Genomic DNA, 16107 nt, shown 5'->3' on the forward strand with positions numbered 1-16107 from the left:
GTAGGAACTTTTCACAAATATTTTCTTTCATTTGATTTTAAAGTTAAGTTTTTCAGAACGCCCATTCTAACTAAGGTCTTCTAAGGTCAAACAATGGCTCTGATACCAACTTGTCAACACCCGGATTTTTAAGTCCGAATGCCTATTATGTCATACATCGCAATCCCAGGAATATTGTTGTTGCGAGGCATAATAGTTAAGTATCACAGTCATCATTCATTACAAACCATAAGTCTTACAAATTGGAATCACATGATCCATATTACACGAATAGTTGATCTATTGATCAATGAACACACACAAGTTCATAGTTCAACATAGCGGAAGCGTAAGATACAAGGACTCTCTAGTCCACAGGCCAACGCTTGACGTCGGAAGGCGCTTAGTTGTCGTAGGCGTCCTGCTGGTCGTCTCCTTGCTCATCTTCATACTCTGGCCATTTGAATAGCCAGGGACAAAGCCGTGAGTACATTGAGTACTCGCAAACTTATACTAATGTAAGTGCTAGACATTCTAGTATGGTTTGCTAAGCTCTAGTTTATTTGCATAAAGCTAGTTTTAGTTCACAAAGTTTTGAGAAAAGCTTACTCAAGGGCTAACTAACTCAAGTGGGAACATTAGTGTCATTCCCACCATTCAAGCGGTGATTTCAATTCAATCCACCACAAGTCATTTCACCATCACCCTTTTCAACCTCATTTTCAAAGATATGACATCGGAAACTGTATGGCCTTTCCAACCGTCTGTAACCGTGGACGCGGCTATTCGAATAGGTTTACACTCTGCAGAGGTTGCACACTTGTGCCACAACATTTGATTTCATCCGTCGGGATTTCCCCGAATCATCGTAACACAGTACGCGGATCATCAACCATAACCTTTCACTTACGAATCCTAGTATGAGCACCTCTCCCCATGAGCTTGGCCTCCCAGTGAAGACAGACAGTCAGCCTGGGAACTGCACAGGGCTTGGGCCGGACATTCACCTCATTTCGCATCATATCGTATCATTTCTTTTGTGGTAGAGGCAGCTTTCGGCATAACCCCGATGACGCTTGTTTAGAGGGAACCCATACTAAGACGCATAAACTTCCAGTTAAGCCCTACCCATAATCAGGTATTGTGGGGGTACTTAATAATTGGAAAGGTATCGCATTCAAACCAACATCATTGTTTATCAAAAAAATCACCATCTTCTCTTGGTCATATTCACCTTCAAAAATCATTCAATAGAATGCATCTTCATTCCAAGGTTTCAAAAATCCTTCCAAATCACATTGTTCCCATCTAGAGTAGTCAAGTTTTAATTCATTAGCACTAGCTCTAATTCATGAGGGGTGCTAACTTGCTTTGCTTGGAGAAGACTAACTCACTACTCTAGTAATCAACTTGTACTTTGACCAAAGTTAACTATAAAAGTAACTCATTTAGAAAACAAGTAAAAACTTGTAAAGTAAAAACTTGGGATGGGTTCATATAAGAAAAGGTAAGAAACATGGTGCCTTGCCCCAAGGGGCTTTGCACTTTGCAAGAATATTAGCTTGCATTGGTAGTAGCTTGCCTTGGTAGTTCTCACACTGTTCCTCCTCCTCCTCTTGGTAGCAACCTTCTTCTTCGGCGTACTCTCCGGTGCTACCGTCTAAATTTGAATACGAGTATAATTACTCACTAATTCAATGGCTATTCCACACATCACAAATAAACACACAAACTACTCTATGCACACAAAATAAATAAACTAGGGTGCATGGGTTGTGGGGTTTAAATAGAATTCACTTCTTTGTATTCCATATGTAAATGATAGTTTCCATAGGGTTCTTGAGAAATAATTTCCTCTCATTGAAATCTTCTTAAGATTTAATTTCTCCAACAATCATGGATGAACTCATATTGACCTAGGTCAAATGTTCATCATCATCATCATTTGGGAAAAGGTTTTAAATGAGGTGGATCACCTCATACTATTTAAATAACACTACCTTTGATTTAAATCTCAAGTAATTCATATAAGAGAGTTTGGGACCAGGGGTCCAAACATCCCATGAATCCATGTGAGACAAGTTTAAATGAAGGGTAAGACTTCACAGAATTTAACTTTAATAGTTTTGGACAATATCAACTAGTTAAACTAGTCAAAATATCCATTCATTAAACCATGGCATGATCATGCAAAGTGACCACACCATTTTATTGCATAAACAATTAGTGTAAGTCAAATGTGAGCTATTAGAGTTGGAGTTAACTTAATATCTATTTTGGTTGATTTTTAAGAATTATTTGAATAGGGAAAAGTCCCTGTCTTGTTATTTTTGTCACATTAATTCTACAAGGAAATTGACCATGAGGCCAGTGGCATGTTGTAGAGAATTTCAGTGGCTTTCTAACAACATAAAATTCACTAAATTTGGTTTAGCCAAATTGAAATGGTTGAATTTCAAAGTTTGGGCAGTATTGGAATTCATTTGAAATAATTAAACTCAGTTTGAACTAAAAGGGCCGGCGGGAAACTAACTGGGCCGAAAGATTTAAAAATGGCCCGAGCCAGCCCACCACGGTCCACGGACGCGCGGGCTGCCTGACAGGGTGGGGTCCGCCTGTCAGCGGCTCATAGCGCCCGAAGCGGTATGAATCAGTGTGGGGCGTAGGATTAGAATGGGATCGGACGGCGCTGGTGCGTCGCCTTCTCCGGCGAGAGGCAGGGAGGTTGGCAGCGAGGGTAGGGGGTCGGAGAGCTTACGGCAGCTCCAGCAAGGGTTGGCAGTGTGCGCGAGGTAGATGTGGACGACGGCGAAGCAGCTGGTAGCAGTGGCGGAGCTCGAGGTGGCCTGGATCAATGGCGATTTCTCCAGGGCTTCCGCGGCTCCGAGCTTGCGATTGGCCTTGCTCCGGCGACGATCGGGGTGGCTAACGGTGCGAGGCGAAGTGGTGAAGGGTGGGGAGTGAGCTGGTGTGCTCAGTTGCTTCCAGGGAACTCTCTATTTATAGGATTGAGCAAGGGTTGCGGGGCAGGGTGGTGGTCGACATGCTCGCGGCGTCTCCGGCGAGCGGTCGAGCTGTGGCAGTGTTCTACGGCTCCTGGCGATGCTATTGGCGGTGACAGCTTGGTCGGGGAGGGCCTGGTTGGGTCGCATTGCTTCCAGGCATGTCGCGGCAGTGGCGGGATCTTCTTCCCCGTTCACGGCGGCGGCGGTCCAGGGTCTGGTCGTGGCCATGTCTGGCGGCGTCGTGGTGGCGTGGTGATGCTCAACGGCAGGCAAGCGGGGCCAGGGCGAGCGCGAGGTAGTGGCGCGGCGCGTGGCCAGTGCACGTCCACGGCATGCACTCGCGCGACATGAGCGGCATCCAGAGAGCGTTCTGGGCACGCTGTCTCCGGCGAGCTCACGGCGTCTACAGCGACAGGGCCATGCTAGGCGAGGTAGAGAGGTGAGGTGGCGAGTGTGGGTGCCAGGGCCAGGGCTGAGGGAGAAGGGAGAAGAGAGGGGCTCGACATGGCCGGCATGTGGCCGGCATGGCTATGCCATGCTTGCTATGCCTCTCCTCCTAGGGTTTCTATGTTGGTGTTAGTGAGAGAGGGAACCAGGGGACCAATTGGTGTAGGTTGGGGTAGGTTAGTTAGAGTAGAATCACTATAGCAAATAGTGTCCAATAGTGTTCAATTTTGGAAATTACAAAATTGTCCAAATTTGAAATAATTCAAAAGGTGAAAGTTTTTGAAATGTGAGTGTTGGTATTAGTTGTAAATGATCAGAGGTGATTTGAGGTGGTGGTGGAAAAAATAGAATTCAAGAATTGCAAAAATTGACAAGTGTGAGATTGTTCCACTTGTTACAATGTTGCAACTTTGGATGAGCATAGCTATTGATCAAAGATGAATTTGGCAGGGTGATCTTCATCAAAGTTGTTCACCTTGATGTTGACTTTGAAATGGTGCAAAGAGTTAGCAAGAATTGGTTTGGGAAAATTGAATTGCAGGGGTTCAAAGTGGTGATCAGACTAAATTTGGCAGATTTGACCATTATCATATGTGAGTGGGAAAAGTGTTTGAAATTCATTTGAATTGTGAAACCTTGATTCCAAAAGTTGTAGTAAGTGTTTAATAACATTACTCAACTAATGGTGAAGACCAAATAGGTCTAGGGTCAAAATTTATAAAAATGCCATAGGGCATATGTGAGGGTTTTTAGGGTTTTGCAATTTATGGAATTTCTTCCTCTTTGTTTTATTTGGTTGGTGATCTTCCTATGATCACACTAGGGTTTTAGAGTATAGCAAATACAAGTAAAAGCAATCATCATGGCATATCACTCAAATGCACAAGTCCTATGCATGGTACTATATGCAAATAGAAAAGTTTTTGTTGGTTTGAAATTTTGCTTTCTGAATTTCTCTAACTTTCTTTTTATTGAAATTTGGGGTGTTACATCAGTCCGGACATGGAAGCAACTAGAAGAGCAGTTTCATGTTCAATATCACTCAGAGGCTACCGAGGCTGGCATTGCCGATCTGGCGCAGGTGCGGCAGAAGCGGGGAGAAACGGTGTCGGAATACATTCAGCGTTTCAGGACTGTCAAGAACCGATGTTATTCGGTTCGTTTAACTGAGAAAGAAGCAGTCGAGCTGGCAGTGTTGGGCCTCGCAGCGCCGATCAAGGACCTGGCTTTCCAAGTAGAATATAATTCACTGGCGCACATGGCCCAGAAATTAACATCGTATGAGCAGCGCCACCCAGAATTGTACCAAGACAAGTTCAAACGCCCGATAGGCCTGGTCGAGACAGAAGAAGCGGGGGACTATGCAGAAGACCAGGAAGTAGCCGTGGCTGAATGGGCTCGGGGGGAAGATCCCGTGTCCTGCAAATGGGTGAAACAACAAGGGCCTGCCAAAGGGTTTGACTTCGATGTAAGCAAAGCTAAGCAGATATTCGATTTGTTGCTTAAGGAAAAACAGCTGAAGTTACCCGAAGGCCATAAAATCCCTACAGCGCAAGAAATGAACGGGAGACCATACTGCAAGTGGCATCACTCGTTCACCCATGTCACCAATTACTGCAAAGAGTTGCGTCGGCAGATCCAGATGGCGATAGAACAAGGCCGTTTGATCTTTGGACAGTTTGCCATGAAAGTAGACACGCAACCGTTTCCTGGCGTCAACATGGTGCAATTCAGTCACTCCACGAGGCGTCAGCTAGATTTCTCATTCGATGTTAACATGGCAGGGCCTGTATACCACCATGGCAGGGATAAAGAAGAAATCAATCACTCCCGTGGCAAGGAAAAGGAGGAGACCGGCCCACGTGACCGGCCCCGATATGATAATAGACGGTACATCACCGAGGAACAAGTGAGAAACGTGCGGTATCAGCGACCACTCTCCGCACATCTCCTTAACAAATATGAGCGTCAGTACGACCGACGCCGGCGGTACAACATAGATGACGAGAGATATCGTCGGTCTGATGTAGACAACAGAAAATATCGTCGGTATGATAGAGACGGCGAAGATATATGAGCACCACGCTAAGGGGAAGTCAAGAGAGCAGGAAGACATGGACAGACACTGGGATTGTCCTTTCTTTAAGCACAACTGGGATTCAGGAATGAGCCGATTGCCTACAATCGACAACTGCCCGGAATGTAGACAGCAGAAGGAGGACACCGGTGAGGTTTCAGTGTTCAAGCGTCTAGGGCCTCTCCCATCTCAGAACAGACGAGCTGAATCATCTCGGGAGGAAGATTTCGAAGAGTCAGAAGATGAAGAAGAAGATAGATACCACCGACCGAGGTGGTGCCCCGATGGACTCAGTCACTCCCAAAAGCATAGGGTTCAGCGGCTACGTAGCTTGGAGGAAGCCGAGGCGCAATACCTGCACACGTTGAGGAAAGCGCGGCCCGATCTGGCCGTGAAAATTCAGCAAACTTTGGACGCAGAGATTCGTCCACAGAAGAAAGAATGGCGCCCCAAACAAATGAAAGCCGATGAGAAGGCATCGGCTGGCACAAATATGGTGTTCATACTTCCGTCGGAGTTTTGTGCTCCAGGAACTGAAGAAGTGCCGGTGGCACAGTTTGACTGCGGCCCACGGCCAGTTATCTTTGAAAAGCCACGAGAGAAGAGCTACAAACATTTGAAGGCCCTGTACTTGAGAGGTTATATCAATGGGCAGCCCGTCAGTAAGATGTTGGTTGACACGGGAGCGGCAGTCAATATAATGCCGTACTCCATGCTACGGCGTTTGGGACGCTCTAAAGAAGATCTGATCAAAACCAACGTCACACTAAGCGACTTCAACGGCCAAGCATCAGAAACGCAAGGCATTCTGAACGTGGATCTAACCGTAGGCCGAAAAACCATCCCTACATCATTTTTCATCGTCGACAGCAAAAGCACCTACGCTGTCCTGCTAGGGAGGGATTGGATTCACGCCAACTGCTGCATTCCATCCACAATGCACCAATGCCTGATACAGTGGGACGGAGATGAAGTGGAGGTCGTTCATGCAGATGACTTAGTCGAGATCTCAATAGCTGGCATGAATATTTGGGACGCAGACGACCAAGAGCCGATCTCTGGAGTCAGTTTGGACGGCTGTGAGCGCATCGAAGCTACAAAAAACGGGGTGAGGCTGGTCTTATCCACCGGCCTGACAGAGTAGCAAGAGCAAAGTCAACGGACGTATGTGGCAAGGCCGATCCCTGCGACCGGCCCCAAAAAATAAAAAGCAATGATCTCACCTCAAGCATGTCACGTAGTCCTAGTAGGGAGACTCCCTCCCGTAGTAGAGCACAAATAGGTTGTAAGCCTTCATTGAGCAATGCAATAAAAAGGGGGCCGATTCCAGCAATCGGCCCAAATTATCCTCCCCATACGTTTTGCCTGTGTTCAGCATTGATCTAGCAGGCGACGGAAAGCTAGGATATGGGTTTACATCGTCTGATGAGCTAGAAGAGATTGACATTGGTCCTGGGGATAAGCCACGACCAACATTTATCAGCAAAAAGTTAGATCCGCGTTTGAGGGACCTGATGATAGCTTTGTTGAAAGAATACCCGGATTGTTTTGCCTGGGATTACACAGAGATGCCCGGGTTAGACAGGAGCATCATTGAGCATCGGCTCCCTCTCAAGAAAGGATTTCGGCCGTTCCAGCAACGAGCACGACAGATGAAGGCCGAAATTTTAGAAGAAGTCAAGAAAGAGATCGAGAAAATGTTGAACGCCGGGTTCATCAGGCCATGGAGGTACGCTGAGTGGATTTCTAGTATCGTACCTGTGCAGAAAAAGGATGGCCGATGGCGCGTCGCCATAGATTTTCGGGATCTCAATAGAGCCACTCCAAAGGATGAATATCCCATGCCGGTAGCAGAGACATTGATCAATGCAGCTGCTGGTCATAAGGTTTTAAGTTTCATGGATGGCAATGCCGGCTACAACCAAATTTTTATGGCTCCAGAAGATATACACAAGACTGCATTTAGAGTGCCAGGTTCGGTTGGTTTGTTTGAATATGTAGTCATGACATTTGGACTAAAAAATGCCGGCGCAACATACCAAAGGGCCATGAATTACATCTTTCATGATCTGATCGGCAAGTTGGTGGAGATATACATCGATGACATGGTAGTCAAGTCTGTTTCACTAGAAGGACACTTGGAGGACTTGCGACGCATCCTGGACTGAACTAGAAAATTCGGACTAAGAATGAATCCAAAGAAGTGTGCTTTTGGTGTAACGGCCGGTCAATTCTTGGGTTTCTTGGTTCATGAACGCGGAATCGAGATCGGCTTGAAAAGTCAGGAGGCAGTGCGAACAATGCAGCCACCTACCACGAAGAAAGAACTCCAGTCTCTCATCGGCAAAATCAACTTCGTCAGGAGATTCATCTCCAATCTGTCAGGGCGAATCGAGCCGTTCATGGGATTGGTAAAAATTAAATCTGATGAGGAGTTTCGCTGGGGGGCAGAGCAACAGCAAGCGTTTGACGAGATTAAGGAGTATCTAACGAAGCCACCTGTGTTGGTTCCGCCCCAGCAAGACAGACCATTCTATATTTACTTGTCAGTAGCCGACACTTCCATCGCCTCAGTGGTGGTGCAAGTTTATGATGGTCTGGAGAGAGTCGCTTTCTACCTCAGCAGAACGATGTTGGATGCAGAGACGAGGTACCCCGAGATCGAGAAGTTGTGCCTCTGCCTATTTTTTACCTGCACCAAGCTTCGTCACGTCTTGCTGTCAGCGGAAATTGTCATCATATGCAAATCAGATGTCATCAAACATATGCTGTCGGCTCCTGTGTTGAAAGGCCGACTCGGTAAGTGGATGTTTGCATTGTCGGAATTTGATCTCCGGTATCAGCCTGCGAAAGCAGTCAAAGGACAGGCGTTGGCTGATCTTATTGCTGAACGAATCAACACTGATATAGTAGCACTGTCTGTACGTGCATGGGCCATGTTTTTTGATGGATCGGCTTGTGACGATGGTTGCGGCATCGGCATTCTACTCGTGTCGCCCCGGGGGGCAACATATTCCTTCTCTATCAAGCTACCTACCCCTTGCACCAACAATGTCGCTGAGTATGAAGCAATACGCAAAGGAATGGAGTTGCTTAGGGAAGCCAGAGCAGAAGCAGTGGAACTTTTTGGAGACTCAAAATTGGTGATTTCCCAACTCACAGAAGAATACAAATGTGAGAGCGAGTCGCTCTTCCCATTATGGATGCAATGCCGTGAGCTGATGGCACAATTTAGGTACATAAACTTCAACTGGATCCCGAGGTCACAAAATACCGAGGCGAACGATCTCGCACAGATGGCGTCAGGCTACAAGGACGTAGCAGAAGGAGCCAACGTTCAGGTACAGTTCCTGGAACCGGATGACTGGAGAGCCGATATCTTCAATTACTTGAAAGATCCGGCTCGGGGGGCACCTAAACGGATAAGGTACAAGGCCATGAAATATGTCCTTATAGGAGATGACATGTTCTACAGGACTTTGGAAGGGTTACTTCTCAAATGTCTGGGACCAGCCGAGTCAAATCGGCTTTTACACGAGGTACACGAAGGTGCCTATGGAACTCACCAATCGGCTCATAAGATGAAATGGCTGATCAGGCGATCGGGGTTTTATTGGCCCACCATGCTTGAGGATTGTTTTAATTACTATAAAGGGTGTCAAGCGTGTCAGATGTTTGGGAAAATTCAGACGGTACCCGCATCAGCAATGAACCCCATCATCAAGCCTTGGCCATTTCGAGGTTGGGGCATGGATATGATCGGCAAAATCAATCCTCCATCGAGCAAAGGCCATGAGTGGATTTTGGCCATTACAGATTATTTCACTAAATGGGTGGAGGCCGTCCCTATGAAGTCAGTGGCGTTGAAAGATGTTATCAATTTCGTGAAAGAACATGTCATTCATAGATTCGGGATCCCCCAGACTATCACGACCGATGGAGGTTCGGTCTTCATTTCTAAAGAGTTTAGAAAGTTCTGCGACGACATGGGAATTAAGTTGATCCGATCGTCTCCATACTATGCTCAAGCAAATGGGCAGGCTGAAGCGTCCAACCAGAGCCTTATCAAGCTGATTAAGAGGAAAGTCGACGAGCACCCTAGACGTTGGCACGAAGTATTATCAGAGGCTTTGTGGGCTTATCGCATGTCATGTCATGGAGCAATAAATACCTCGCCATACCATCTGGTCTATGGACAAGAAGCCGTATTGCCCTGGGAAATTACGGCTGGGTCGAGACGTATTACGTTTCAGAATGATTTAACAACCGAAGAATATGCAGCCCTGATGGGTGATAGCATTGAGGATCTAACGGAACTCAGACTTTGGTCGCTTGAGAAAATTAAAGAGAACAAAGCCAAGGTAGCTCGCGCATATAATAAGGAATTCCGGTCTATTGCAACAAAATTTATTGCAATACCAATTTTTTGTTGCAATAATTCACGATATTACCACAAAGTTTGGTTTTGTGGTAATAGGAGCGTGTATTACCACATGTTTTACAGCGTTGCATTAACCCAACAATTTGTTGCGATAGAGGCTAGTTAGTGCAACGAAATGACAGTTCGTGGCAATAGTCTAGATATATCGCCACAATTTTATTCCATTGCCATACAGTCCTTTTTTGTGGCAATACAACATAGGTATTGCAACAAAATGACAATTCGATGCAATATTCTGGGTATATCGCCACAATTTCTTTTCACTACCAGAAGGTCCTTTTTTGTGGCAATAGAAAATAGATATCTCAACAAAATTTCTATTTGTGGCAATACAACATAGGTATTGCAACAAAATGACAATTCGATGCAATATTCTGGGTGTATGGCCACAATTTAATTCCATTGCCAGAAGGGCCTCCCTTTGTGGCAATAGAAAATAAATATTGCAACAAAATTTCTATTTGCGGCAATCGTTTTGATATATTGCCACAAATTTTTTCCATTGCCAGAAGTTATTTAGTTGTGGCAATGGAAAATAGATATTGCAACAGAATATACAGGTGTGGTGATATTTCACACTAATCACCACAACAGTTTGTTGTTGCCATATTGGATATGTTATTGCAATGTTTTTAGAAGGCCCACACGGTCAAACCGGATTAATGTTACTCCCTCAATATAAGGTGTATAGTTTTGTTGCACGAATATTAACGCACAAACTAAGAGAGCAAATTTCATTGTTTTTGGACATTAGTGTCCCTGCGTGATCAACGTAATACTAGAGAGCAAATAGGAAAGTCTTGGCAGCCTCACTCTCCTGATCTAATTATACCCCTTAATTATCCTAATAAGTAACAAATCCCACAAGTAGTCGGATTTATTTCCTCTAAACTAAGGTACGTGAGGTAGTAGGATTGCTAATACCTGTGGGAATGGGAAAAAACGGCGTGCTCCGCGAGATCTGGACCCTCCCCGGCTGCGAGCACCTCACGCAGCATCGCGGCGTTCGGCGGCCGGCGGTTTGCCCCGTTGCGGCGGCTGGATGACTTGCAAACAGGTGCGAAAGGAGGATGCGGGAGGCCGCAGGGTGAGGCGGTTTGCTCTACGTCGACGAGCTTATTCCGGTACCGGCGCGTTGCCTCCGCGGCGCAGAGGCGTGCGCCTCCCTGTGACCTGTGTCGCTGTGGAGAGGGGCGGTTCTACCCTAGGGACGAAAGGGTTAGATCCACGTTGGACCTAATTTTTAGCGGGTCAGCCCCTGGCCCTTTTGGTAACAAAATCTAGGTCCGGTTAAGCAAAGTGACCGGACTGTCCGCGACGACGCAAACCTGGCACAAATATGCGTGTCGGATGTGTCTCTGCGGACGCGCAAAGTGTACGCTCGCGTCTCGTGGATGTTTCATCGGGCCCGCCTGGCAGCGATCCTGCGTCGATGCGTCTTCTCAAGCGCGCTAGTGAGTGGCGTCGAGGCGTCGCTTCGGCAGTCTGTGCCACGTTAATGGCGATGCCTCGCCTGCCGAGCGATTGTCGCCCACCTCCGCCAATACAATAATGGTGATGTCATGCGTCCCGCGGCCGTCGTCTTCCTCCGGCCTATGTAAAGAGGGTGTGCGGTCTTCTTCCTCAACTCAACCTTAAAATTTGCACGAATTTCAAATTTGCTTAAATTTGAAATTTGCTCGAATTTCAAATTTGCTCGGATTTAAATTTTATTTAAAAACCGAAAGAAAGAGAAAAAAGAAAAAAACCGAAAACCGACACAGGCGAAGGAAACAACAAAGATCCAAAGAAACCCCTACGGAATAAAATGAGCCAGCCCAAAACAGTTAATCGTTCAAATTCTGATTAATCGCTACTCCCATGCTGACCGAACAGTTAACGATTACCGATTTCCTTAACATTGCTTTAACATTGCTTTTAGTATGTCATTGCAAAGAATATCATCTTAGGACCTTTTTAGAAGATCAAGTAATTGATCCTTGCTTAATGCGTGGAGGACCATCTCCCCCCTTCCTGGACAAGAGTCGTAAGAGCTGAGGGAAGATGACGGGGAAGTCGCCGCGGAGGAGGACGACGATGACAAGGTCACGTAGTCGGACTATGAGGTGACTGGAAAAGAGTTAGCAGGTCGCACCCGCGGAACGAAGAGGGGAGCGACGTCTTCCTCGCAGCCATCGCGCGAGGAGGGCACGGAGGACGAAGAAGAGGAGGCGACTTCCCTCCCCCCGAAGGGGAAGGGACCTCTTGAAGCTCTAGACGAACAACGGGCCAAGTGGGCCCATCAGATGACCCCTCTAGAGACGCACGTCAGTCTCCAGAGGCCGAAGGCGACGTTCTCAAGGCGACTGAGCGCGTCCATCCTGGCGTGAAGACCGTCCCGGTCGTCAAGTAAGTTTCTCCGGCCTCTTTACTTCCAAATAGTTCCGAGCGACTCGAGTAACATGGACGAATTATTTCGACAGGGCCAAGGAGAAGGTGCTGAAGAAGCCCGCACCCACACGGGGAGCGGCGGCGACGAAAGTGGCCTAAGCCAAGAAGGCCGCAGAGCAGAGGCGGTGAAGGCGGCCGAGGCCAAGACGTCCACGGACGCCGAATGGACCAGGCCGGCCGCGCCCAAGAAATCTGCGGACGCAGAATCGGCGAAGACCGCTGAGGCAAAGAAGGTCGCTGAGGCGGATGAAAGGGCTTCGGAGCCATGAACCTTCTGCTTGGTTTTTCAAATGATTTCTAAAATTCTAGTTCAAAACTTGTTTTGCTAACCTAAGTGTACATGAAGAAACACATGATCCTGGACACGTGACCGAGTTGAATCGGGACTACGCGACCGAGGAGTCGCCAACACCATGATCTCCCACCGTCCGCTCCTCGCCGTCCCCATGACCAAAGAGTGAGACCACCACCACCAACACGTTGCCCGCCGTAGAGCGACACGTGCAGTCCACCTTCTAGGGCTGCCGCCTATACTTCCGAGGGCGGCGCGGGCAGCTAGGTTTCGCCCCGGTCGTCACCCGCGGGGGACGACCCGGACCGAGCGAATCGTTTTTCTCAATTCATAACGCTCTGAAATATTATTTTTAGCAGCATATATATTTCATATTGCTCTCAAATATGTTTTCTAATTTATTTCATTGTTGTAAACATTCCCTCCAAAAGAATTACTTTCCCACCACCTAATTAGCGTTAATAATATAGTTTGTGCCAAAAAAATTAACCTCCCGCCTAAACGTCCAATTATTCTCCATCCAAATATTTTGTTCCCACCAAAAAATAGCCTATTTAACCTTCCCGTAAACGCACCCATACCTACTCCCGATTTGTACTCTAAACCAAATCACGGCACCATCACGGTGGCGATTGGATCTGAGCTCTGGTCTTCGTCCGTGCTCACGGTGTCATCGCGGCGTCAACACATAGAAGCACGCCCGCACAGAGAATATCTCAGGTTATTTCTCCCAATCTCCCAATCCCCTCCCATCGTAGAACCACATCGGCGAGTGCCGCCGTGCCGCGCGCTTCGTCCCATCGTACAGCCGCATCACGTATCTGATAGATTTACATTAGTTCTTTTGCAATTCATCTCACCACATCTGCTAGATTTAGCTGCATCAAGAAAGGGGAATGGGAGTTGAGCTGTGTGGTCTTGACCTATTGGGTGTGGGCCGAGTGAGAAGGTGGTGCGGGAGGTTGGCAACTGGCCGGAGCGCCGGCGACCCGGCGTGGCACTTCTTCAGTAGGCAGTAGCGCGGGCAGTTTCACACTTCGCCCGTCGCTGCTTCTGTTTACATGTAAAGATAAATTAAAACAAGATCAGCTACAAGATAATAGAGCCATAATCTTCAAGGAATGGCTGATCGCAAAAGCATGAAAAAAATAAGATCATCAAGATAGGAAGTTTACTTCTGAATCCCAGCTATGCACAGAGTATATATGAACTTTGAGCCTAATGGATTGCACAATATATGACTACTTTGAGTTTCAACCTGCTTCGATTATAAATTCGTGTCCTTTCGATACAATAGTGGCCAAACAACTTTCTATATTGGAGGGAAAACAAACTCACTTATTGGATTCTAGTCCTACAATTGTTCCTATCAGATATTTGGTTTGATTTTGAAAGTATAATCTGCAAAAGTACACTTGCGATCATGATTATGCACTAAATATTCTCTAGGCATATAGTCAATATTATAGTGTGTAATCTTTTGGATGGAAATGTTGAAGAGAATCGTAGAGAACATACCCAATATTTTCAGGTTGTTTTTTCCGCAAGTGATGCCATTGTACAAACAGTACCAAGCGGATTCATAGATGTCCATAGGATCCACCAGAAGGAATCAACGCTATAAATACGAAGAAAAAACACAATTAGGTGATAATCTAGCTAGCCAACTAAGGTATATACATGAAAGTCGACAGAGAAAAATAAGATGGGGATCAAGATGGGTGATGGAACTGAATGAGGAATTGATAGAACGTATCATCTTAAACTGTGTGATCTGGGACCTCGTTGTGTTCATTGCGTCACAACATTACTCATGGGAGCAATCCAATATATGCAATCCACTTGCCAAAATGCTGCTGTCTATTGAGTAAGATTAGCAAGAATGATAAAGTAGGATACGGATATGCTTTCGTTGGTGATCTGCCTGTAGGTTTTCCAGAGTTAAAACTAGATTTCTTTTTAATACATTTTCGTGCTATATGTCCTTTTGTCTTTTTTTTCCCTATCAGATTAAGCTTGGACTTCAAAACTATTCAATTATAGTTGAACATTGTGTCGATTGTTAGGGCTGATATGTACTGTTGAAAGTTTTGACACTCTGTGTCTTCTTATTCTTACAGAATATCATCAGCCCTCTGTTTAGCAAAAACTGAATTTTAGTAGCGGAATCTAAGAACACCTAACGTGTTATGTTCTTTGTGGTACCTCCGGTGGAAACAAATTGTGATCCATTCAGCTTGTCCAATATTTTGTTGGACAGAAATACTATCATACTCATTCTTGCATCCTTTTATTCTAAAAACTCAACTGGCTGCGTATTAAGCACAAGCAATGATATAAGACATTTTAAAAGATTGTTTCCAAGATATTGAAGGGTTGAAGTATGTCCGCTTAAGTTTTGTGTTTTTTTGCTGAATCTGACTCAAATTCTAATCTTACATACTCAAGGGCACAAGGATGAATTCAATGGAGGATACTGCTGGTACACAACATCTTTACTTCTTGATCACCTATCTGAATTGTACAAATCAAACATGGTTTGTTAATGCTATGTCCCTTGATTTTTTTTGTGCAGTAAGGAAAGGCTCTATTGTTTTTACAAGGACAGAAAGTATAAAAGAATACATAAACAAGCATGGACAACCCAGATCTGGTAATGTTTTTTTTATCTCACTTAAGCTGTCCCTAGCATTTGCCATAATGCATAAAATCCTTGTATGGGTTAAATTGCTAAATCTTCAATATTGCTAAATATTGTACAGGATGAATGGCCATTCCATGCTCGCCACTACCGTGCGTAACTACAGGATGATACTTGCTCTAATTCAGTTGGCTAATTTTTTTCTTCATTTTTTTGATTGCAGGACCCAAAGAATTAGCTGGACAGGGTTGAAGTATTGGGAAAACGCATATATTTTAGAGATTTCAACCACCATGGTAGCAATGGACTCAAACTCTGGCCACATTTTACTTGAGTTGCATTTGATGGATATTTCCTATGAGAATCATGATTTGTATGGACGTACATATTATACCTATGGATTTGAATTTTGTAATTCAGTGGCTGTATTTTTTTTATGGTTGCGATAAGCTATTGCTGCAATTCACTTTTTGTTGCCTTAGGTTAGCACCACGGAAAATATAGTGTTGCGTCAAATCCTAGTCGCCACGAATACATGCTTTGTTGCGCTAGGATGTAGCAACGAAGCAGTTTATATTGTTGCAATAAATTGTTACCACATTTTTTTTTGCATGTTGTGATAACTATTTGGCGCCACGGAATAAAACTTTGTTGAAATAGAGTATGGCCACAAAAACTTCAAATAGTGGTAGTAGCTTGTTGCTACAGATATTTCTGCCGCCGCAATTAGTATTTAATGCCACAACGGTGAATTTTGTTGAAATAGACTATCTCCACGAAAAGTTCACTTTGTCG

At 45.5% G+C, this 16107-nt stretch overlaps 1 long non-coding RNA gene across 1 annotated transcript; it reads left to right on the forward strand.

Annotated features, from left to right (window-relative positions):
• Window positions 1-13247: 13247 nt before the first annotated feature.
• LOC127325810 (uncharacterized) lies at window positions 13248-15749 on the forward strand. The gene is made up of 4 exons (XR_007867380.2): window positions 13248-13391; window positions 15120-15153; window positions 15247-15324; window positions 15536-15749. It is a non-coding gene; the product is annotated as an uncharacterized lncRNA (long non-coding RNA).
• The last annotated feature ends 358 nt before the right edge of the window (window positions 15750-16107 follow it).

This window comes from Lolium perenne, chromosome 3, assembly GCF_019359855.2.
Source record: "Lolium perenne isolate Kyuss_39 chromosome 3, Kyuss_2.0, whole genome shotgun sequence".
Lineage (NCBI taxonomy): Eukaryota > Viridiplantae > Streptophyta > Magnoliopsida > Poales > Poaceae > Lolium > Lolium perenne.